Source organism: Sminthopsis crassicaudata, chromosome 2, assembly GCF_048593235.1.
Source record: "Sminthopsis crassicaudata isolate SCR6 chromosome 2, ASM4859323v1, whole genome shotgun sequence".
NCBI lineage: Eukaryota > Metazoa > Chordata > Mammalia > Dasyuromorphia > Dasyuridae > Sminthopsis > Sminthopsis crassicaudata.
In genome coordinates, this window is record NC_133618.1 from 95,711,609 (window position 1) to 95,737,947 (window position 26,339).

A 26,339-nucleotide genomic window follows, 5' to 3' on the forward strand; every position below is an offset into this window, starting at 1 on the left:
TCCTTAAGTCTGCAGCCGAGAACCTTTATGAATTAATGGGGGAGTGACGTGAGAGGAAAGAGCTGGAAGTATCTGGAAATAGCCCTCCTGGTGCAAAGAGGCACGGAGGGAGATAAGCAGAGGAGCGAGAAGGAGGAAGCTACTGCTTCGTAGAAACTTCTGGTTCCATCTAGCAGACTTGGCTGTGCCCCTTTTCCAGGATGCAGAGCTCCACCCTGAGTCATCGGTTATTATTGTGGCACTTAAGTCTTTCCACCTAGTCCTGAGCCTTCCGGTTCAGGGGTGCTGCAGCCTTCCTTTTATTAAGAGAAAGTCGCTTTGCTTTACCGGACTGCTGCTGGCTCCCGTCTGCAAACTGGGAGGGAGGAGGGCGGAATGACTGAAGGAAAGCAAATCTAATTGGGAATGTGGGGTCTTGTTTATTGACGCTTTTTTTAAAAAAGAAAAAATGGTTAGGGGATGCCAAAAACGCGCTTGGATCGGATGTTTGTAAAATTGAAGAGTTCCCAGTAGGTAACTCATGTGCTAGCTAGCTACCAAAGGTTGTATTTTTCCCTTTCCTAATAGCTATTTCCGTCTTTAGCAGGGTTAAGACTAAGAGCAAACACTTGCAGAGGGCCTAATTCTCACCGATAGCCTGTTTTTAAATCATATCCTTAGTATTTTGAAGGGGTTCTTTTTTTTGGGGGGGGCCGGAGTAAGAGAGTAGTTCTGCTTGAATTCTATAACCCAAGAGTCATGAGAAATCCAGTCTAACATTATTTTCTCCAAAGAGAACGAGGTTTGTAGCTCTGAAGTACGTGCATTGTCAAGAAGAAAAAACACATCAATTCAGGATTTTTTTTTTTTTTTTCTATTTCCCCATCCAGAGTAATGCTCACTCATTTTCTGTTTTATCTTACAGATTTTTCAGGACATGTCACTTAACCACCACTTTGTGACCAAGAATAGGTAAACAAAACTAACCCATGCAACGACCATTCTGGATAACTATATAGTATTCCAACACCCATAGGTCCTTATTGCACCAAGTTTCATAGGGAAAAGGATTTCCTCATTTCTCCTCTGGACTAAGACTGTTCAATATAATTAAATACAAAGCACTGAACTTCACTTTTTCTTTATTAAAGCTTTTTATTTTTCAAAACACATACGTGGACAATTCTTCAACATTAGCCTTTGCAAAACCGTGTGTTCCAATTTCCCCCTCCCCCATGCCCCACACCCTCCCCTAGATGGCAGATAGTCCAATATATGTTAAACATGATAGAAATATGTTAAATATAATATATGCATACATTTTTATACAATTATTTTGCTGCACAGGAAAAATCAAATCAAACCAGTAAAACAAAAAAAAAAAAACAAAAACAAAAACAAAAAAAAAAGAGAGAGAGAGAGAGAAACAAAATAAAATGCAGGTAAACAACAACAAAAAGAATGAAAATGCTATGTTATGAACCACACTTAGTTCCCACAATCCTCTCTCTGGGTGTAGATTGCTCTTTTCATCACTGAACAGTTGGAACTGGTTTGAATCCTCTCATTGTTGGAGAGAGCCTGGTCCATCAAAATTGATCCCTGTATAGTCGTCTTGTTGTGTATAATGATATTCTGATTCTGCTCATTTCACTTAGCATCAGTTCATGTAAGTCTCTCCAGGCCTCTCAGAAATCATTCTGCTGATCGTTTCTTATAATATTCCATAACATTCATATATCATAATTTATTCAGCCATTCTCCAACTGATGGGCATCCATTCAGTTTCCAGTTTCTTGCCACTACAAAAAGGACTGCCACAAGCATATTTGCACATGTGGGTCCCTTTCCCTCCTTTTAGATCTCTTTGAGATGAACATAAGCCTAGTAGAAACATTGCTGGATCAAATGGTATGCAGAGTTTGATAAGTTTTTGAGCATAGTTCCAATTTGTTCTCCAGAATGGTTGGATCCTGAACTTCACTTTTCAATGAATCATTTTAAAAAGGGAAACATCCTTTTTTTTTTTTTTTTTTTTTTTTTTTTAAAGAGTTGATTGCCATTAAACAAAATATATGTTGATTTATTAATTCATGTCTAGACTGGAAAATAAAGAGTCAGAATAGTTCAGTTCCCTACAATTTCAAATTTTGTCAGTTCATTCTTCTCCTAGACTCATCTAAATAGTTTGTGTACTGGTACTGAGTCTAATTCACCATCTAATTCACCAACCTACAGATTACAAGCTGAGACAGAAGAATCATATAAACCCAAAAAAGAATGCCCTGAATAGTTTTACAATCCAGGAAACAATGTTTTCACCAATGATGGAACAGTGTTCACCCTTGGAAGGGTATTGCAGTTGTTACTCTGATTCCACATTCTAGTTCTCTAAGACATTCTGGAAATGGTCCGTAGCAAGTCTTCAGTCATACAATGTTGTCTTAACACTTTTAGAGTAGAGAAGCACCATAGCAGCTGGCTCACAGGGAAATTATATATTTAGTTCAAAAAGCTGTCGGTATAACGTAAATGTTTAACTTACATATTTAATTTATGTGCTTGACATCTGCCATAGACTATTGTGGATTATAAGTTCTTATATAACAGGTAGGTTTCCCTCTTATTCTATTTAATATGAACACAAAATATCCACTTCTATCTAGCCTAATTTTATCATGACTTTTTTCTACTCATCCCTAAAATATGATTATACTTGACCTCCATATTACATAAACATCTGATTGATTTACTATCTCTATTTTCCTGGGTCACTAAATCAAAGATTTAGAGATGGAAAAAACCTTGGAAATCATCTTTTCTAATGCCCTCATTTTGCCAGATGAGGAAACCAGATGAGGCCAGGAGAAATTAAAAGTGATTTAATTAATAAAGGACACACAGGTTTTAGGTGACGAAGAGACATGACCTCTTGCATCTATTTCATCTTAACTTGTGAAGTCATAAGAGGCCATTTGGCCTGTCATTCTTAGGACAATGCCTCACACAATACCATTTAGATTTTGGATATGTATTTAATTGAAGATGATTTTCAATTCTTTCTGTAAAGCTAAGAGCACAATACTTGGAGAACATATTTATATAAAGTAAACATATAGTCAAGCTAATTGTATTCAAAGAATAGTCAAGAAACATTTCAAATTATAAATAAAAAACCAAGTATATTTTTATTTAAATTACCATGTGCAGGACCATTGTGCTAGGCATTTGGGATAGGGGAGAAGGCATACAAATAAATACAGGACATGGTCTATTCTCTTAAGGAATTTATAATTTCTTTTTTTTCATGGAGATAAATCTATTTTTAATAATAGCAGCTTTTTATTTTTCAATATACATGCAAAAATAAGTTTTCAGCATTAGCTCTTGCAAAATCTTGTGTTCCAAATTTTTCTCCCCTTCCCTTAGATAGCAAGTAATCCGATATAGGTCTAAACATATGCACTTCTTCTAAATATCTTTCCACATTTATCATGCTGCACAAGAAAAATCAGATCAAACGGGAAAAAAATAAGACAAAATCATCCCAGTTGATCACTTAATTTTGTTGTTGCTGTGTACAATGTTCTCTTGGTTCTACTCACTTCACCCAGCATCAGTTCATGTAAGTCTCTCCAGGCCTTTCTGAAATCATCCTGCTGATCATTTTTTATAGAACAATAATAATCCATTATATTCATATAACATATAACCCATTCAGCCATTCTCTATCTGATGGACCCTCATTCAATTTCCAGTTCCCTGCCACTACAAAAAAAAGGCTGCTACATACATTTTTGCACATGTGAGTTCTTTTCCCTTTTTTTGTGATCTCTTTGGGAATCAGACCCAGTAGACATACTGCTGGATCAAAGGATATGCACAGTTTGATAGCTTTTGAACCTAAGACAGCATTTGGTGGCATGCTATTGATATAGATCGAACGCTCACTCCCCACAACCGGAGGCAGGTCACATAGCCTAAGACAGGCCTGTCACCTTACAAATGAAAAAAGGGGGACATGCCAGAGCCCTTCACCCAGACATCTACAAACCATTTTAAGATTAGATAAAAGTCTTGGCCCCAAAGGAACGTCCTGGATGTGTGAGAACTCCCTGCCCCAAGGTTTTTCTGACCCAAGCATTAACTGTCAAAAACATGACGAATGTTCCAACCGCAAATCGTCACATATTGCCTTGACTTTCTGATATATGGTCAACAAATGTTATATCTTTTGTTCTATGGAAATTTACTTTGCTACATGGCATTCGCTCCACAACATATAAAAACCCTTTACTTTGCCTCAATAAACGAGCTATTCTGTCACTACACAGAGTAGTTTCCATTCTTTCTTTCTTTTCAGCCCATTCCCAGGCAAACGCCTTCCCCAGCCTCCGGCTTACAGACTGATGTGTGACTTCAGCCGTCCCTAGTTCGAGACCCGCGGGCCGGGTCAAATTGGCGCCCGAACAGGGACCTGAAGATCCATATCAGCCCGACGGATTGACGAAGAGAAGGAGAGATGAACCGCCTGGCCAGGCCCCCGTCTAAGGACCCCGAAGAGAATCTTCACATACAGTGTAAGTGAACCAATCCGTCGAAATCATGGGCTCCCACCTTTCTAAAGAACAGACTTTCATTAAAGATCTTAAAGAGAGTTTTAGGGAACGAGGAATTAAGGTTAAAAGGAAAGATCTTAAAAGAAAGCTTTAGAGAAAAAGGCTTAAAAGTTAAGAAAAATAGAGCTCTGTGTCTGTCTGTGTATGTTTGTCTGCTTTGCATTGCTTCTGTTCTGTGTTAAAAGTTAGCAAGCTCATAAGAGATAAGGATTCAGCCTCTGTGTTACAGGCTTAGAAAAATAACAGGCTGAATTGTGGAAATTGGAATTCATTCAGAATAGTAATTCTTTCAGAGTGGTCTTAAATCATGGAATATCTAGGCATTCCCTGTGAAGGCAGATAATGCATTAAAATGGGCTTGGAAGTTTAGAGAAGCTCTGTTTGGATTCCGGGAGGGAAGAATGTTCAAGGTGAAACAAACTTCTCTCTGGCAGCGGGAGTCCTAGGAAAAGCCTCTAGTTTGCTTTGGTGATTTAAGAGCTTTGTTAAGTTTTAAAAACAATGATTAAGAAATTTGGGAATTGATTATTTTAATGTTACTTAATATAAAAATTGTTTGTGATTTTAAACTTTTTAACCTGTTGTACCAATTTGTAAGTAAAACAAAAGAAAAAACTTGACTATTTTCAAAGCCTGCTAAAGGGGAGTAACGGCATTACAATCTTATCTGCTTAATACCATACCGCCTGAGAAGCTTCTACTAGTGGCCTTGAAGCACTCAGGCAGAAGAAAAAAAAAAAAAAAAAAAAAAAAAAAACTATTTGGTTTGCTTCTGAAACATTGGGTAATTTGTTATCATTATGGGTTATGAATCTTAAAGTTTAAAGTTTAAAAAAAAAAAGGGGTGATTAAAGAAAAAGGACAAGAGAGATAGATTTACAAAAGCAATTAATAGTTTAAATGAAGCATCTAGTCAGAAGAGTTATTGGTTTGGAAGTGTTTAAAGTATGTCAGAGAAAGTTTGAGCAAGTAGGCATTGGGAAGAGAGAAAAATGAAGCATCTAGTCAGAAGAGTTATTGGTTTGGAAGTGTTTAAAGTATGTCAGAGAAAGTTTGAGCAAGTAGGCATTGGGAAGAGAGAAAGACAGAGAGATGGGACAGGAGAATGAAGGTGATTTAAGAAGGATTGATTAGTGGGAGCAAAAAGATTTCAAGAAGAAATCAGTGGGGAAAAGAAGGAACTAGTTGGAAAGGGGAGTCACGGAGAGATGACTGTGAGACAGGATGTGTTTTTACAGGGGGAGAACAGCAGTAGGAAGCTGCAGCTGTTTTTGGTTGAAGAAAGCAAACTGATAAAGGGTCAAGCCACTCTTACAAGATGTTAATTGAGTGAACATTTGTTTCTAAAATACATAATGGTTTTTGTGTTTAAAGAATATGATCAGAAATGTGATATATAGTCTGAAAGGGTTATTTATAAAAAAAAAAAAAAAAAAAAGTTTAATTGATGTTTTTAAGAATTTTTCAGATTCCTTTATGTGAAAATAGAAGTTTTAATTAATTGTATTGATGCCAATTATTTACAGGGACTCCAAGTATAATAGTTCTTGCCTTTGTCCTTTTGAAAATGTTTTTGTTATGGCAATATGTAATTTGGGATTTTTCTGTGTATTGGGTATTTTAAAAACAAAATAATTGGTACAATGTTCAACTTATAAAACATCTACTTGGGTATATAAGAATTGTGTGAACATTCTGGGATAAATTTCTTATTGTTAAAAGTCTTACAAAATGTAGATGATCTTTTTGTGACAAAAAAAAAAAAAAAAAAAAAAGAGTGGCCTTGTCCAAGTCACTATCAGTTTGTTAAATTATTTAGGAGCACAGGGATTGAGAATTTCTTAAAACAAATTTCAATTTGTGAAACATGAGGTAAAATATAAATACAGTAAACAATGTGGCTTTAGGAGTGTTATCAGCCACAGTACTTTTGGTACAAGAAAAGTCAGAAATTAACCTTTGGGAATAGTTTAATAGTGAATGTCCTGCACCAGGTTCAATCAATTCTGAATCAAAGAGGCCAGGAGGTGGCTAACTGATTCAAGGATTTTAAAATATGAAGCAATATTATTGGAAAGAGATGATTTGGCACTCTCACCAGATCATAACTTTAATCCAGCCATATTCTTATCTGCTTCCCCTGGGAAACATGTGTACCTTGAACATGATTGTCCAAATGTGATTGATTACCAAACTAAGGTTAGAGAAGATTTGTAGGAAGTCCCTTTGTTGAAAGGCACTGAATAGTTCATAGATGGTTCTTCACAAATAGTTAATGGGAAAAGGAAAAATGGTTATGCTATTGTTAATGGGAAGATTTGACTCTGGTCCAAGCTGGATTCTTGCCAAAAGAATGGTCAGCTCAAAATTTGTGAATTATATGCAATAAATCAAGCCCTAAAATTGCTTGAAGGACTGATTCAAAATATGCTTGGGGAATTGTTCATATATTTGGGAAATATGGGAAGAGCAAGGGGAAAGGTTGGGGAAGGTTCCTGACAGGAATAGTTCCAAATAGTTCTCCAGAATGGCTGGATCAGTTCACAACTCCACCAACAATGCATTCGTGTCCCAGTTTTCCCACATCCCTCCAACATTTATCATTATCTTTAGGTTATTTATAATTTCAAGAAAGACAATAATATAACAGGGGAAAGACTACCATTTTAGGAGTCAGGAGAAATGGATAATAAGTCTCACTTCCATAGCAATTAATCAGAATTATAGCACCCAGCTATACTATAGATTACCAGTAGATGGAAGAGCCCCAACTCTACTATCTACCAGGTATGACTGAGCAAGTGATTTCAACTCAGTGGGACTTACATTTCTTTACCTGTATAATGAAGGCACTAAACTACATGATTTCTGAAGTGACTTTTAGCTCTAAAATTCTATGGGTTTTTGGTTAGGAAGAAATATATAAACTGGCCCATGATTATCTACGAGAGGCCTATGATTTAGTTCCGAGACAAGACATAAACATAAAAAGTCAGATAATTTTTTGGGAGGTCCCTACCTGTGATTCATCAAAATATCTAGTTTCCATTTTATACAGATCAGCCTCTTATCATCTTAGAGAGTTACCTTGAGACCTGAAAAGTTGTTACTTGCCTATGATTATAAAGCTTTTAACCCTGGTAATATGTGTCAGATGGAGAACTTGAACCCTGGTCTTCCTGCCCCAAGGCTAGCCCTCTATCCTTTGTCTTTCTGCCCCTTTAGATACCCAAAATAGGTATTAAATAACAGGACTATTGCACAATATAAGAAATGTCATAAAGGATGTGACTGCTAATTGCTAAATCATTGTTGAGGTCAAAGGAAAGTGATGTCATTGTGAGATTGAATGGTCTAGGAAGGCTTAGAGGAGAAGGGCCTTGAGAAGGGCCTCTTATAGGCTGGGTTCATTTTGTCCCTTTGCAAGTCAAATTCAAAATGAATTTTTAATTCTTGCATACAGTTAATATTGTAACTAGTTTTTTGTTAGGTTGAAGGGGTCTGGATCTGTGATTTCATTAGCACAGGAATCTCCCGGTATGAAAACTCCTTCAAAAATGCATATCTGCCACTTGTCAGTAACAGTTTGAGGGAGTTTTCCAGGACACTAAGTGACTTGGCCATGATCCCCAAAGCTAGTATGTCAAAGGAAGGTTTGTAACTCAGGTGTTCTCTGCTCTCAAGACTATCTACTACATTTTGTCCCTCTCAACATTTTAGTAGTTTTTTGCAACTATTTTTGTTTTGTTTTGTTTTGTTTTTTTGCAAGGCAACTGGGGTTAAGTGATTTGCCCAGAGTCACACAGCTAAGATGTGTTAAGTGTCTAAAGCCACACTTGAACTCAGGTCCTCCTGAATCCAGGGCCTGTCTCTGTAACTAATAAATGTTGATTGAAGTCTGTAAATTTGTCATGATTTTAATCCTCATGGATATTGTCTTTTATAGGCCCTCAGACACTCTTTGCTAGAGCTGAGCTCTGGAGATTTTGAGCCACCCCAGTTACACAGCACAAAAGACTGTGGATTCAAAATGGTATGTCTGAAGCCAGGGACTAGGAGGCTTTCATGCCTTCTTTAAGTAGTCCTAAGCCATGATGAATGTGTGGCCTCTAGTGGTGTTATTATGGATAACTTTTATAGGACTGGTAATTTAATGCAACCTTTGTCCCAGGTGCCTATGACTTAAAGCCTAAACAAGGGCAATAGTTGCCCACTAAGAAAAAGAATGAAAGGACCCACTCAATTCTTAACAGCAGCACTCCTCATCAGAGCTCTGGACAATTGAGGTCTTGGTTCAAGCAGACTTCCCCATCAATCTTTGTTCCTGTTCTTGGGTCTGAATGATAAGACATACTTACTCTGCAGTACTTCAAAGCAAGATGTTTTTGTGGTTGTGAGTCCTGCCTCCATCACCACCAATCACAACTCCTCTACTCCCTTGTAGATAGTCTTTGTGAGTTGCAGTGGCTAAAAAAATCATCACCTGGTAACCACTTAGCTCTTTGAGCTTGGCTCACTTTGAACAAGAGACACATAGACTCATGCCATAGTCTACCTGGTACTGAAAGGCTTGACTGGGTAATTATAGATCTTTTTTTAAGAGAACCAAAATCAAGAACTATTCTACAAGGTTCTTGCCCAAAGGAAGACAAGGAGAGACCTGTTTTTTTCATCTAGACAAGACAAAAGACTTAATTACAATAGTACTTATTCCTGGATCATAAACATAATAATTACTAGTTCATAGTGACTGTGGTAAAAGGAGTGAGGGGTGTAAAAAAATAGATTTTCCTGTGTGAGTTTATTTTACCATAGATTTAGAGTTTTCACCTAATCCCACACCCTTGTGGTGTGGGGGCAGTCAAGCTTTAAATATCACATACTAAAGGACTTAATTTGTAATGGGACACAGGAATTTTGGCAGGACAGTCAGTACTCTATTATCTCTACAAATGGGAGGGGGCAAAAAGCAGGGAATAAAAAAAACCCCTAAAGTCACTTTTATGCAACTATGGAATGCTTCCAGAGATTAATACTCAAGTGATGTGCCCCACCCCTCACTCCATCCTCCTATCTCCTATCCAATTCAAACCTGTCCAAGATTGACAGCTGAAAACCAACAGGAAATTAAAGGGGAAGGAGGATAGTAGGGAAGGAAAGGAAGGAAGGAAAAGTAAACCTCTTTGGGTACAGGAAATTATGATATCTACAGTTAATTCAGTCATGGATAACAGAACATTTTGTTGTATTTTTAAATGATGATTGAATAGTACTTTTGGATCTAAAGAGATAATAAAAAGTTAAGATTTTAGGAAGGAAGCTGTAAAGATATAATAGCTTGATTGATAGGAAACTGAAAATATATGCCTAAGGATCTAATGATAATATACTATGTAAATTCAGCTAAGAGGAGTAGACAAAATTGAACAGGTGGGCTTCACATTTCAGCACTCATTTTGAATCTTATTAAAAGTTTGGTATTCCTGTCATTTGGAGAATGAACAAATTATGTAATATAAATGTGATGGAATACTCTCATGGCATAAGAAATGATGATGGATATAATTGGGAGAAACTTGGGAAGACATTAATTGATGCAGAGTGAAGTAAGTAAAACCAGGAAAACTATGCAATAACTGTGAAGACAACTTTGAAATACTTTTGAAGTCTGATCATAATAATTACCTTCAATAATTCCAAAGGACTAACCACTTCCTAACAGAGAAGTGATAGACTTCTATCAGAATAAGAAATAGCTTTTTGGACATTTTTTTTGCCTGACTATATAAAATTGTCCCAAGTGCTTTCTTTTTCTATATATTTTTTCAACATAAATAGAGGGAGAGAAACTTAAAAGAATTTACACTTTGCAAAACATAAGTAAAAGCATCTAAATAAAATTCCAGTGGGATTCAATTTGATATTTATTAAGCAACCACTATATGCAAGTACTCTGGTAGGTGCTGGAGATAGAAAAACAAAAAGGAACAATCTCTACACATTCAAGTAGAATATACACTGCAAAGAATTGCAAATTTGGGAGATTTTTTGGCTAATCTGGCAGTGTGCAATAAAAGTTTCAAAAACAACCATATACTTTGACTCAATAATCTACTGTTGTCAATATACCATGAAAATGGTATCAAAGAAAAAAAAGATTATTTGTTAAAAAATTAACTTAGCATTTAACATAATATTTTAGAAAACTGGAAGCAATCTAAAATTCTAACAATTTTGTTGCTGCTGTTCATTTAATTTTCAATTCTTTTTGATCCCTTTTGGGGTTTTCTTAGCAAAGATATTTGAGTGATTTGCCATTTCCTTTTCCAGCTCCTTTTGTAGAGGAGAAAACTGAGGCAAACAGGGTTAAGTGACTTGCCTAGAATCAGATAAGTGTCTTAGGCTAGTCAGGTTTTCCTGACTACAGGCCTACAATAAAAGAGACAGAAAAACAGTGAATACCCTAACTACCAATATATAATAAGAAAAGTTTAAAAAAAAATCAACAAGAAAGATTAGTGGTGGAGAAAGAATACGAACTCATCAAGATATATTAAAATCTAAATAGTGAATACTTCACAACTTTAGCAAAATTTGGGGATATAAAATAAACCCACATAAATCATTGGTGTTTCTATATGTTACCATAAAATCCAGTTTCAAGAGAAAAAGAAATTCTATATAAAATAAGTGTAGACAATATAGTATTTGAAGTCTACCTGCCAAGACAAACTCAGGAACTATATGAATCAAATTACAAAATACTTTTCACACAAAGTCAGATCTAAACAATTGGGAGAATAAAAATGACATTCTACCTAAATTAATCCACATATTTAGTGTCATACCAACTGCCAAAAATTATTTTATAGAACTAGAAAAAAGTAACAATGAAAGAACAAAACGTTAAGAATTTTAAGAGAATTAATGAATTAAAAAATGCAAAGGAAGATGGCCTAGCTAAACCTATAACTATAAACCTAAAACTATATTAATATAGTTATATATATAATATATAATAATTAATATATAATATTATAATTATATACATTATATAATATATAATAATATAATAATATATACTATATAACTATATTGTAACTATAAACCTAAAACTATATTACAAAATGATGATCATCAAAACTATTTAGTACTGGCTAAAAACAGAGTAGTGGGTCAGTGGAATAGATTAGGTTCACAAGACACAGTAGTCAATGACTATAGTAATCTAGTATTTGATAAATCCTCAAGCTTCTGGGATAAGAATTCAAACTATTTGAGAAAAATTGGTGTAAAATACCATGGGTATTGGGGTAAAATACATGGCAGAAAATAGACAATGACCAACATTTCTAATATCTTATGCCAAGATAAAGTCAAAATGGGTTTATGATTTAGATATAAAGGGTGAAGCTATAAGCAAATTAGGAGAACATGGGATAGCCTACCTCTCAGATTTGGGGAGAAGGGAAGAATTTATGGCCAAAGAATTAGAGAACACTATGAAATGCAAAATGGATTAATTTTGATTATTTTAAAGACATTTTGCATAAACAAAATCAATGTAGCCAAAAGTAGAAGAGAAGCAGAAAAACTGGGAAAAAAAATTTTACAGCCAGTGTTTCTGACAAAAGCCTCATTTCTAAAATATAGAGAACTGACTCAAGTTTATAAGAATACAAGCCATTTGCTGATTGATAATTGGTCAAAAGATATAAGACAATTTTCAGATAAAGAAATTAAAGCCATTTCTAGTCATATGAAAAAAATGCTCTAAATCACTGATTAAAGAAACGTAAATTAAGACAACTCTGATTCTTCACACTTCTCAGATTGGGTAATATGACTGGAAAAGAAAATGATAAATATAAGAAGGGATGTGGGAAAATTGGGACAATAATACATTTTTGATGGAGTTATGAACTGATCTTACTATTCTGGAGTGCAATTTGGAACTATGCTCAAAAGATTATCAAACTATTCATACCCTTTGATACAATATTGTCACTACTGGGTCTGTATCTAAAAGAGTCATAATCATAAAAGAGGAAAAAGACCTACATATGCAAAAATGTTTGTAGTAGATCTTTTGTGGTGGCTAGAAACTCGCAATTATGGGGATGTCCTCATCAATTGGGAGTGGCTGAATATATATATATAGCATATGCTATATGAATATAATGGATTATTATTGTTTTTTTAAAGAAATGATGAGCAGGTGATTTCAGAAAAGAGTGAAAATGCCATCTGCATCTAGAGGGGAAACAATGGAAACCGAATGCTGAGCAAAACAGTATTTTCACCTTTTTGTTGTTATTTGTTTTTTTCTTTCTTTTTTCCCCCTTTTTATCTGATTTTTCTTACACAACATGAAAAATGTGGAAATACATTTAGAAGAATTCTACATATTTAACCTATATCAAATTACTTGCTGTATTTGGGTAGGAAAAGGGAGGTAAGGGTAAGAAAGAGAAAAATTTGGAACACAAAGTTTTACAAAAATAAATGTTAAAAACTGTCTTTACATGTTATCTGGAAAAATAAAACACTATTGAAAAAGGGAGGGTGGAAAATGGCTATGAATAAAAACTCCCCAAAACAATCAGAAAACTGTGTATACTTCATAAATGACATTTAATCATATACTACTTTTTGTTATTAATCTTTGATGTTTTTCTTTAAAGAGATGGAAACTTGAGCTCTGAGGCAGGCAGTTGCCTAAATCCTCATTTTCTGAAGTATGCCTATCAACATTCACTAGCACAGTGTAGTACTGTAGTAGTTGCTTATTAAATTATTTGCAAGGTAGGGTATATAGGTATTTATAGGTATTTGATTGAAATGACCAAATTACTCATGGATTCTTCAAACAGTTAATCTCATAGCCCTGCATAACTCCCCTGTCTATTTAATGTAGAACTTAAAGGCTATATAAATGAGTTGTTTTGTTATAATTCCATTGTTTTCTGACAGTGCATGGGAATTAGGTAGTTTTTCCAGTTTTGACAATGTTTTATTAGAGTTTCTATAACCTGTTATTTGGGGCATCAAGCAAGTTTGTGCTGGAAACATCCTGCAAACTATCAGCTTGGGCAGAAAATTTTTTCAAGCATCAGGGAGTAGCCTCCCATTATGTAGGAGCAGTGAAGCTATTATTTAAGTTAAAATATGAGTGCTGGATAATATATCCTGCTATTAAAAAAACCTTCACTTGAAATAATTCTCAGCAGTTTACATAGCATAGTATAGGTTTTTCTTTTTAATTCAACTTAATTTTAATTTTTTTCTACTATAGTAGTATTTTATTTTTTTCTAATTGCATGTAAAGATAGTTTTCAACATTCATTTTTATAAGATTTTGAGTTCCAAATTTTTTCTCCCTCTTTCTAGAGAGAACAATCTGATACAAGTTATGCATGTGTAATCATTTTACCACCCACCCCCCTTTTTAGGGAAGGCAATTGGGGTTAAGTGACTTGCCCAGGGTCACACAGCTAGGAAGTGTTAAGTGTTTGAGATCACATTTGAACTCAGGTCCTCCTGACTTCAGGGCTGGTGCTCTATCCACTGTGCCACCTAGCTGTCCCATGTGTAAACATTTTAAACATATTTCCATATCAGTCATGTTGTGAAAGAAAAAATCAGAATAAAAGGACAAAAACGTACTAGAAAAAGAAAACAAAAAAAGGGAAAATAATATGCTTTGATCTGAATTCAATCTCCATAGTTCTCTCTCTGTATGTAGATTATATTTTCCATCCCAAGTCTATTGGAATTGTCTTGGATCACTTGAGTTCAGTTACAGACATTTAATACTTACTATTTGTGTGACCCTGGGCAAGTCACTTAACCCCAAATGCTTTATCAAACAAAAACCAAAAATCCCCAATCATCTATCCTTCAGCTCAGCCTCTCCCTATAGGGTAGGGTCATTTATTGTTTAGGGATCTGTATAACCAATCCTATCAAAATTAGTTGCAAGCTTCCATCCATTTGCTGACCCTTTTTTTATACATACTGTATTTTCAGTGAACACTCATCTGATTATAGAATATGGAAATAAATGCAGAATGCTATATTTATCATTTTTACTCAGTTTATAAAATTATAAAATATAATTTAAAATTTTAGAATTTTTACTATATATACACACATCTATGTGTAAAAAGTACAGAATAACTAGAACACAATGCATTGTAAAGCATAAACTATTGAACAGCTAGCTGCAAGCTCACAATTTTCCATTCATCATTCTTTTGGAAATCAACCCCAGACACTGAGTGGAACCCAAAAGCTCTAGTATATATACAAACTGAGTCCTCTTTTAATCAAGCAAAAGTATACAACCACATTTCCCAAAGGCCACTCAATCTATGCTTCCTTTAGGATTATCAATTGTAAAATCAGCAACTCCAGACTAAATGAAACCATATCACAGAATCTGATGAGAACTGGACCTCAGAAGGATTGATGGTTTGACTAGGAGAAGACCTTCAATCTCATTTGGAGAGAACTCTGAGTAGCAATTAGCCAAAGCAAGGATATATGGAACCAGTAACCTTACAGCATTCTCTCTTCAGGCTTCTCACTTACTTCCTCTGCCACCTTGGTCACTTTACCTACTCACTTCCTGCCACAACCCTAATCCTCAATCCATTTCTTTGCTTAATCATCTTTAAATTGTGGATAATAATATTTGTACTATATTCTATAAAGATTGTGGTGAGAGAAGTGTTTTTCAAAGCTAAAGGCACTGTAGCTATTCATGTAGTTTATCTTAAGTGATAGGATTGGAATCAGAAACACCAGAATTTAAACCTTGTATCAAACATATATCTGAGTGAAGTCAAGATTTTTGGTTTCAGATTCTGAAAAATGGAGATAACAGTATTTTATCTCACAGGGTAGCTGGCAACAGCAAATGGAACAGTACATATCTTTGCAAACCTTAAAGTGTTATACAGGTAATAGTGACTATTACATTAGGCTACAAATTTATTAGTGGTAGTTTTAATTATATCTTCTCCATAGTCATAAGAGTTGGCCAGACCTCAGAAACCACATTTCCCCAGTCCAGATATAATGAATGACATGAGACCACACTGAATTGAAATATACTTTTTGTCTGGATCTGTGATTTAAAATCATGTCTAAAAAGCACATATTAAACAATGACTTAGGTGGGCTTGCTAACAAGATTTGTCAATAGCACATTTTATGCTTTTAACATAGTTTTATAAATATCCAACAATTTGCTTATTAGTATTAATTTCCCTTTCAATCTAGAGATTTTTAATAGATTATTTTTTAAAAGATGGAATGAAGCAATAAAATTCTTGTGTCTTATCAGTATCTTTCTGCACACATCATATTCTAATTTGTGTTATTTAGATTTTTCTTTTTTCTATTTTTTATCTATTTATTTCATGAGGTTCTAAAGTCACTGAAGGCAAGGATTGTGCCTTATTTGATATATTTTCCCTTAGTGTTTGAGATAGTGCTTTGTAAATAAAACAATATTTGCTAACCTCTAAAAATTTATAATCTAATAGGGTGAAAATAAAACATAGTAATAAAATGTACTTTAGTATAATGGAAAATCAGCTTCAGAGTGAGGGAGACCTGAGTGTAAGTCCTATTTCTCACATATACTCTCTATGTATGGATGCATACATAGGGAAAAATCAGTTATTCTTTCAAAGCCCCAGGCAATATCCAAATTTCAGAATAGATGAAGGAAAGTAAATATTTTCCTTTTTCCCTGTGATACAGTGTCTGGCACATAGTTAAGCATTGTATACCAGGGTCCTAAGGTCTTTCTAACCCAGCATCATTCTATTGTTTGGACTTTACTTGAAAGGGAATATAATTGGAGAGCTTACTTGGACAAGACCTTAACATTCATTCCAGTAACTTCCTTCCTCTAAGAATATCCTTCTTAGATTCTCTCTCAGACTATTATCCTATGGTATGGATTCTTCTCAGAAAGGAAACACTTTGGGTTGCTAAATAAGCAACCCACTTTCCCAAAGAATCTGCATTTTTTAAAAATAACTCACTGCAATTTGTGTGTTTGTGTGTGTGTGTGTGTGTAAAAACTAGTTTTGAACACCGTTCTCCTATGTTGTGGCTGCATTTTCTTGCTATTACTCCAGTTTAGGGGAGTGAGACAGGTCAGTAATTCTCTTTCTGAAAGGCGTATTTCTCAGGAAATTCTTTTTTCTCTGGAATATCATTCCAAAACTCTTATCTTTTACTTAGAAGAAGGATTTCCTGGTTATCACAATCTTAGAAAGTAGATTCCTCTAGCTAGAAAAAGAAAGGATATTTCTTGGGAAATTCAGGAATGACATTGCTATAAACTCCCCTTTTCTTTTAACATTTCAAGAGGACAAGTGTAATATTCTTCACGTAACTATTTCTCATTCTTTTTATGTAATCTATGTACTTCTTTTTCAGTTAAAAAAATTCTTGATAATGTCTTTCACTTCATTTTCTTCATATAAATTGTTGGTAAATTCCTGGAGTCTCATCATCATCAATCATTTTTTCATTGCCCTTTGAATTTGTAGAATCGCTGCCTTTTAATTTTGAGAATAATTGGACTGTCCATGCAAAGTCTGTATATTACACACATTACACAAGATTGCTACTGTTTGAGAATCTAAAGCTTGTATCCTTAATAAATTCCAAATGGGTACTGCAGTAATACATCCCCCTCACCGATCTTCTCTCTAGGATTATCATTTAAAATTATATTTAAAAAAGGAAAAAAAAAAACTCTCATCTAATCTCTTTTAAGAATTCAAGTTATATTTGTGCCCAAGATGTATTTTTCTTTGAGACTTTGTTACCAAATATTTTAGAATTATTCTTTTTTTCTGGATTTATGTTGTTATAATAACTTTTTAATGGTGAGAGTCCTTTTTTTTTTTGCTCATTCTTTTAGTCCTTTTTTTTTTTTTTTTTTTTTTTTTTTTTTTTTTTTTTAAAGAATAGAAGGTCTGGGTCTATCTTCTGTTGCTTTCTTTCTACATTGTTTTGAGTGTTGTTTTATTCCAAATTCTCAGGGATAGCTCAGATTGGGGACTCAAAAACTTTCATGTTCCCAAAGGGTCTGACTCAGAGCTAATTGCTGCTTTCTTGGGCTAAGCTCTTCAAGTTCTTCACCTGGGTTTGGTTATGAGCAACGGTAGATAGTTTCTGGACACAGGAATTATTAGCTAGCTGTGAAGCTCTGCTCGTCAGTATGATAGAACTAAAAGACTTTCCTTTGGTCTAAAATTCCTGTCTTGATTGTTGCTCTGTAAAAAGCAATTAGAATGAATTTGGAAATGAAAAACCACCCTACTTTAGAAGTACAGTCCACATCATGCAGCAGCTGCTTGCTTTTGAACCTCCTTTTCTCTTGAACACAGGCCAGGATTTAGGTCCTTACCCTAAAATGTCCCCTCTTACACTGGACGACTATGGATCTTGATGCAGATAAAACTTCCAACTGACATGTTCCCATATCCTGTGATGCTTTCGGGTTGGGATCTCATCTTAGCTGGAAGCAAAACCTCTCCGTGTGCTAGGTGTTCTATGGCATTCATAGAGTCTCAGGATCCATAGGTCTAGACTTCTTATGCCAGCTAAAGCTAGAAAAATGACTATGATTTTTTTTCTCTTGACTTTCCCCATCAAGATTTGCTCTGGTGTGTTTTCTGGATATGTTTGAAGAGCTTTGGGGAAGAGTAGGGAGTTTGCTGTACTGTTATTCAGGAATGACATTGCTATAAACTCCCCTTTTCTTTTAACATTTCAAGAGGACAAGTGTAATATTCTTCACTTAACTGGCTATAGCCTTGAATCGTGCTTTATTATAAAACATTTTCATATTTTCTTATTTTAAAGATTGATAAATACTTTCCAGATACCATTAAATATGTAAAAATTGTTTCTGATACAACAGTCCTGCCAGATAGGCTAAACCAGGTTAAGAGTTACCAGTAGGCTTCAAACTTCTGTCAGTTATGGAGATTGTCTACCCCAAGCATGTAAAAAGTTCCTCCAGTGAAATGAGGAAATAATTTGTTTCAGTGGCCATGTAGGTGGCTGAAGGAATCAAGGTGGAGCACTCAGAGTTTGGTCAAACATTGAAGATATTAAAGTTATTCACAGCACCCTGAGTCATTACCAGTCTTCCTGATATTTGCCTTGCCATTGGATGTCAATAACTCCAAGGAAGAGTGAAGCTGACAGCTTTTACAATTCCTTATCTCACTTGAATTCAATTCACCCTCAAGTCAAGACAAAATTCTATGATGTCACCGGGCCTCTTCAGAAACAAAAGATGAATAACAACAATAATAATTAAAATAAGGACAGGGAAAGAAATGGATGGTAGAAGTTTGTTAGTTATAGTGGTAGTAGTGGATGGCAGATGAGTCCGTGGTCTTCAAGAGATAGTGTTGCTAGGCAAGGGTCAAGGATGAAGGGGCTAATGGATTATTCCTCTTGGTACTGGGGTGGGACTAGGTCACCTGGATAGAAGAGGGCTTCAAGCCACGTCTAGGTCTGGGTCACCTCTCTGGCATGCTATCCATCTTCCTCTAATATAGTTTGTGGTAGAGTAATAGGAGGTTAATGGTATGATATCAAGTCCTTCCTCCCCAGTGCCCTAATCTAGAAGAGGGTACTAGGCATGGATCTGGGTTGCTGAAACTGTGGCAAGTAAATTGCTATAAAAGTAAAGGAGGTATATTCTTTGAGCAAAATCAGTTTATTAACACTGATATATTATAACTATTAATGAAGATGGTCAAACTGAACACCTCAATAAGGCTAGTGACACACAGAAAAGGAAGGTCCGGACCCTCTTTATAAATATACATCAAAGAAAGGTGTAGAGAAAAGGTGATAGGTTGTAGGGTTGGGGCAAAAACATGACTAAAAGGAGGATTCTGGGAAGATGTTAGAGTAGGTTGGTAAATTTCAAGCTCTCCCACTTTCTCCATCAAATAGAATAAATTTGCCTCAGAACAAATATAGACTGGTGAAAAACCAAGACTGGGGAACAAAACTGGGGTCCTCCAGAAAAAACTAGACAAGATCTGAAGAAAGAACCTAGGCTGAGATTAACCTGTCTGAAGTACAAACACCTCCAGGTTAATTCCAAAGAAACATTAAATGGGGATTCCTCCAGCTAGCTGGGTATGGCTGGAGTCTCAGCAGGAACCACAGACACTTTCACCTCCCAGTCCAGTGGGGATTTGAGTCCAGTAAGACAAGTGAACTTCAGCTGATTGGGAATTCCAGGCCCAGCTGTGCTGCTGAGATGCAGCTCTGGACAAGAAGGGACCAGCACCAAGTGAGTACAAAAGCAGCAAGGCAGGGAAACTGCTGGCTGTGGGCATTTGCAGGAGGGTAGAGCTCTTGGTTTGGGGTTCCTGTTCAGAATGGAGAACTGAAGGAAAGTTTGAGGTATCATCTCTCTCACCCCATGATTAGAGGTGCTTACACTAATATCTTTTATTAAAATAAAATGAACTGGCAAAGAAAAAAGAATCCCACCATTGAAACATATGGGATCAAGGAAGACTGGGATTCATCTTCTGAGGAAACTTTAGTTTAAAAAAAAAAAAAAAGTTTCTAAGAGTAACATGAAATGTTCCCTACCCAGACAGAATTTATAAAAGAACTCAAAAAAGAATTCAAAAATCAAGGTAATGAGAGACATTGAGGAAAGACAAAAGAAAAAATTAAAACCATTCAAGAAAAATAAGAAGATTATGAAAAAAAAGTTAACCAATTAGAAAAAGTAGGTACAGAGTCTCAAAGATGAAAATCACTCTTTGAAAATTAGATTCCGACAAGGGAATGCCAGTGAAGCTATGAGAGACCAAGAAATAACAAAACAGATTATAAAGAATGAGAAAATAGAACAGAATGTGAAACATCTCATAAGAAAAACAACAGATCTGGAGAATAGATCAAGAAGAAAAAATATAAGAATAATTAGACTGCCAGAAACTTCTGACCAATAATGGAACCTTGACACAATAATGCAGGAAATAATCCTAGAAAATTGTCCTGGAGTAACAGAACATGAGGGGAAAGTAGTAATAGAATAAATCTACTTATCACCTTACTTATTGTGGAATATTATTGCCAAATTTTGAAACCCCCAGATCAAAAAAAATTTTTTGCAAGAAACAAGAAAAAAACAATTCAAAAATGCTGGAACTACAATTAGAATTGTACAAGACTTAGCAGCGGCTACAATAAAAGACTGCAGGTCTTGGGATCATATTTACAGACTGTTAGGTTCTTACTAAGTGCTAATGAGATAATGAGATATTAGGTTCTTACTAAGTGCTAAGTCGGTACTTGACAATTTTCTAGTTCTGGCCTTTAGGGGAGTTTTACTTGTGAATTCCTGGGGAGGAGCTTGCATGCTTAGGAGGAGCAAGTACATTGGTTGAAGTAATTTTTCCCAGAAGCCCTTTCATTATCCCACGCCCATGCTCTGGGAGGATAAAAGAGGGCAGCTCTGGAGGAAAGGAGGGAGTCTCTGCTCTAGGCCAGACTTGAGCCGGCTCTCTGCAGGAAGGAGGAGTCTCTGCTCTAGGCCAGACTTGAGGCGGCTCTCTGGAGGAAGAAGTCTCTCCTTTAGACCAGAGAGCAATCAGCAGTCTCTGGAGACAACAGCACGTTACATATTGGCGTCCAAGAACCAGCTACATCCAGAAAAGGAACACTGGGAAATGAATGTAAACTGTTATTTTTACCTTCTGAATCCAATTCTTCCTGTGCAACAAAAAATTCGGTTCTACACACATATATTGTATCTAGAATATACTGTAAAATATTTAACATGTATAAGACTGCCTGCCATCTGGGGGAGGGGGTTGGGGGAGGAAGGGAAAAAATCTGAATAGAAGTAAGTGCAAGGGATAATGTTGTAAAAAATTACCCATGCATATGTACTGTCAAAAAAATGTTATAATTATAAAATAAAATAAAAATCTAAAAAAAAAACCAAAAAAAAAAAACCATATTGGCGTCCACAACGTGGAGCAAGAACTCTTGCTTATCCTGACAAGGACTTATTCTGAGCCCTTCAGAGGAGCTAGACCAGACCATTGCAATTTGGCGCCTGAACAAGGCCAGATTTCACTTCTCCAGGGAGAATCTCAGTAGTCTCTTCTAAACGCAACTCTATTTTTCCTAATTTCAATCCCTTTCTTCTATCTGATTGCCTTTTGGCTGATTGATCATGCCTTAAAATTCTCTGGATGTTACCTCGGCTGCCATCATGCCCCACTTGGGGGGTTGAAGCTGGGCCCCACCTCTCATTTCCCTGGGTCAATCTACATTCGGAGGCCCAGTGGAGGCCTTTGTGACATTTTGGACATGGAGTTTTAGGTCTTCTCTCACCCTGTCTTCTCACTATATCTCCACATCTACACTGAGCTCTAAGATGTCCAATTTTTCCACACTGGAAACAACGACAAATTTCTCTAGAAGTCCCTTGCCAGGAGGGACCCTGTCTTTCCACGTTCATCATAGTCCAGGTGTAAAAAGCATTTGTTCCCACTGTAGCACAGCGTCTTATGATCTTCTCTAAAGGAGCAGGGACAGACACAATCCTGATTCCAGTGGAAAAGCCTCCGATCCAGATCTCAGTCTCTCTGACCCAGAACCGTGAGTAACAAGGAAACTCTGTTAAAGATTAAGTGAGCATTCTAATAGACAAATAAGGAGCTTTAACTTGTTAAGGACTAAACCAGCAATCTCTTATAGTGAAATGGGGCAAATGCCTTCTGTTCAAGGAAAATGTTTAGAGAGCATTATTAAGGTTATGAAAAGCCAAGGATTGATTATAATTTTGGAGGAGATTACTGAACTTTTAAAAACTGTGAAGGTCATATGTCCTTGTTTTTCTCTGGAAGAAGAATTGGATCTAGATGAATGGGAATTAGTAGGAAAGCAATTAGGTGAACACTACAATTCCAGACCAAACTCAATTTCCAAAGATATACTTCATACCTATAATTTAATCCAAATGGCTTTAAAAATTGTTATTCTAAAGGAAGAGAAGAAGGAGCAAAATGGGGAGATGTCAACTAAACTAGGTGAAAAGGATGAACCAGATAACAATGAAGTTAAGTACAATTCTGAGCAACAGGAGCATTTCCCATCTCCTCCCTCAATCAACCCTTTAGGAGTGTAGGAAGAAGGAGGAGGGGAAGAGGCAGAAACACAAACAGAATTGCCTGTGAAGCAGCCTAAGCCTATGACAAGATTAGAAAAAGCATTGGTTAAAGCTAAGAGAGAAGGACAGGATATAAGTGATTTTATACATGCATATTCTGTGATTGAAGAGATTGATTCTGTAGGTCAAAAAAGGAGAAGATATGCACCTTTAGATTTGAATAAAATTAAAGATTTGAAAAAAGGTTGTACCCTTTATGGGGCTACATCAGCTTATGTTAAAATGTTACTAGATGGTTTGTCTTATGAAGTCCTAACCCCGAATGATTGGAAATCCGTAGCAAGGACATGCCTAGAACCTGGACAAAATTTGTTATGGCTTGCGAAGTTTCATGAATTATGTAAAATCCAAATCAGATGCAATTTGGAATTAGGAGTTAACACACAATTCACTTTTGAGCACTTAGCTGGTGAAGGTCGGTATGGAGAGAATTCAGAACAGACTAATTATACCATGACAATATATGAGCAAATTGCTAAGGCTGCAATAAAAGCTTGGGGTGTCCTCCCTGGACAGAAAGATCGGGGAGAGGCTTTCACTAAAATAGAGCAAGGTCCCAATGAACCTTTTGCAGATTTTGTGGGACGTTTGCAAACTGCTGTCAAAAGAACTATTGGAGAAAATGCAGCTACAGAAATAATGACCAGACATCTGGCTAAGGAAAATGCCAATGAGATTTGCAAAAGAATTGAATGGGGATTAGACAAAGATGCTCCTTTAGAGAAGATCATAAGACGTTTGTGCTTTTTACACCTGGACTATGATGAACGTGGAAAGACAGGGTCCCTCCTGGCAAGGGACTTCTAGAGAAATTTGTCGATGTTTCCAGTGTGGAAAAATTGGACATCTAAGAGCTCAGTGTAGATATGGAGATACAGTGAGAAGACAGGGTGAGAGAAGACCTAAAACTCCATGTCCAAAATGTCACAAGGGCCTCCACTGGGCCTCCGAATGTAGATTGACCCAGGGAAATGAGAGGCGGGGCCCAGCTTCAGCCCCCCAAGTGAGGCATGATGGCAGCCGAGGTAACATCCAGAGAATTTTAAGGCATGATCAATCAGCCAAAAGGCAATCAGATGGAAGAAAGGGATTGAAATTAGGAAAAATAGAGTTGCGTTTAGTAGAGACTACTGAGATTCTCCCTGGAGAAGTGAAATCTGGCCCTGTTCCGGCGCCAAATTTCAATGGTCTGGTCTAGCTCCTCTGAAGGGCTCAGAATAAGTCCTTGTCAGGATAAGCAAGAGTTCTTGCTCCACGTTGTGGACGCCAATATGTAACGTGCTGTTGTCTCCAGAGACTGCTGATTGCTCTCTGGTCTAGAGGAGAGACTTCTTCCTCCAGAGAGCCGCCTCAAGTCTGGCCTAGAGCAGAGACTCCCTCCTTTCCTCCAGAGCTGCCCTCTTTTATCCTCCCAGAGCATGGGCGTGGGATAATGCAAGGGCTTCTGGGAAAAATTACTTCAACCAATGTACTTGCTCCTCCTAAGCATGCAAGCTCCTCCCCAGGAATTCACAAGTAAAACTCCCCTAAAGGCCAGAACTAGAAAATTGTCAAGTACCGACTTAGCACTTAGTAAGAACCTAATATCTCATTATCTCATTAGCACTTAGTAAGAACCTAACAACAAACAAACAAAACTACAAAAAATATCATATCCAGCAAAATTATCTATAATTTTCAATGAGAAAAAATTGATATTCAGTGAACTTGCAGATTTTTCAGGACTTTCTATGAACAACTCTAACTTAACATATAACATATAACATATAACATAACAACATCTAAAAGCTAATATCAAAGAGCAATTTTAAGGAACTCGAAATAGACAAATTTTCTAAACATGGACAAACTGGTTTAAGATTTACATCAACAATAGGGTAAGCTCAAAAAAAAAAGACTGGCAGAGTAAAGGTAAAAATAGTAATACAACTGAGGTACAGAGGAAGAATAGACACAGAAGAGACATTAGAGGGGGGAGAAGGGCTCGTAGTTCTGAAAACCTATTCATAGCAGGAATGGGTTGAATAGACAACACTACATACAATACTACATATATGCCATGAAGAGTATAGCACCTTCCACAATCTATAAAGAAATAAAGATAAGGGATAGGTGGATGGGCAAGCAAAGGGTTGGGGAAGAAGACTAGGGAGGGATCCTTGGGAGCATGGGGGAGGAGGTTAAGTGATAGTAAGCCAAGTTATGGAGCAGAATTTAATTGAAGAGTCAGCAGGGATAGGAAAGACCTATGTAACTGAGGAATGTGTGTATGAGTATGTGTATATATACATACACACACACACACACACACACACACACACACACACACATATATATATATTTATACACACATATATCTTTTCTTAACTGTAGCTTACTTGGGGGTGGGGGATGAAATGGAGACATGTATGTCTTTATATATGTGTATGTATATATATCTACATATGTATATGTAAATTTATATTAATAAGCCTTTCTTAATTATAGCTTGCTTGGGGGTTAAAAGAAGGGAAAAAGAATACAACAAATAAGGTGGGCAGCAGAGAACAAAACGTTTTACAAGGAAAATGGATACTCATAAATATAATTTCTTCTACTTATATATATGCTTTCTTAAATTGGCATTTGTTATATATTTTGAATCCTCTCTGATCTGCTAGCACATGATAATATTCTCTTTTGGTTTGTTTCATTTTGTTTTGTATTGCTTTTCTGTTTTTCTTTTTGCTTATTTTGTTTCTTCAAATAAAATAAATTTTGAAAAAAACCCCCATCATTACTGGTTTGAGAAAGATAGGCTGGCATTCAGGTAAGGCAATTACACCCCTCTCTAACAATCAAGGAATGTCAACTATTCTATGGGGCTCATCTTTGCCATATAGTTTTTGCTAGAGGATCACAACTAATAGATTTACTGTCTCCTTTGAAGAGATAAAAATTCCTTTAACTGCAAAAATAGGAAAGGACTGTATGTCTTCTGGAGATAGTAATTTTGGGGGTTAAACAAACAGATAAACAAACAGATATCTATGATATATCCCTAAGGGATACTGGCATGAGATATAATATCAATTATGTTAAACTAAACTAATTTTGAGCTAATTCAGCAGGATTCCTGAGCTGGATTTAAAGCCATGTGGATGGAGACCCAATTATAAAATTAATACATGTAAAGCCAGTTATATTATAAAGCAATACAGAAGAATTCAATATAGAGGTAATATTATTTAGATAATTTTACACAATGTCACTAACACTATGGTAAAAGTGGGTGCTGTGCAATAAAGTATACTAGGTTATTACTGACCCTATATATAATACCATTTAATTTTAATGGTGCTGTTCCATGAATTTTGTGTTCTTGGCACAAAGGACACCATTTTGGACAGTTAGGTCAATGGAAAACCCTTGAACTAGTGAAAAATAGATATTTCCAGTTCTAAATGGTGTACGACATACATCAAATATTGATGGTACTGTCT

General features: G+C 35.9%; 1 protein-coding gene across 2 annotated transcripts in view; it reads left to right on the top strand.

The window, feature by feature from the left end:
• The first annotated feature begins 3,864 nt into the window (after positions 1-3,864).
• TIAL1 (TIA1 cytotoxic granule associated RNA binding protein like 1) overlaps positions 3,865-26,339 on the top strand; it is a 74,628-nt gene continuing 52,153 nt past the window's right edge. For both annotated transcript variants that reach the window (XM_074286857.1, XM_074286861.1), the window contains exon 1: positions 3,865-4,559. The gene's annotated coding sequence lies outside the window, so the exon portion shown is untranslated. The remainder of the gene's footprint in view (positions 4,560-26,339) is intronic.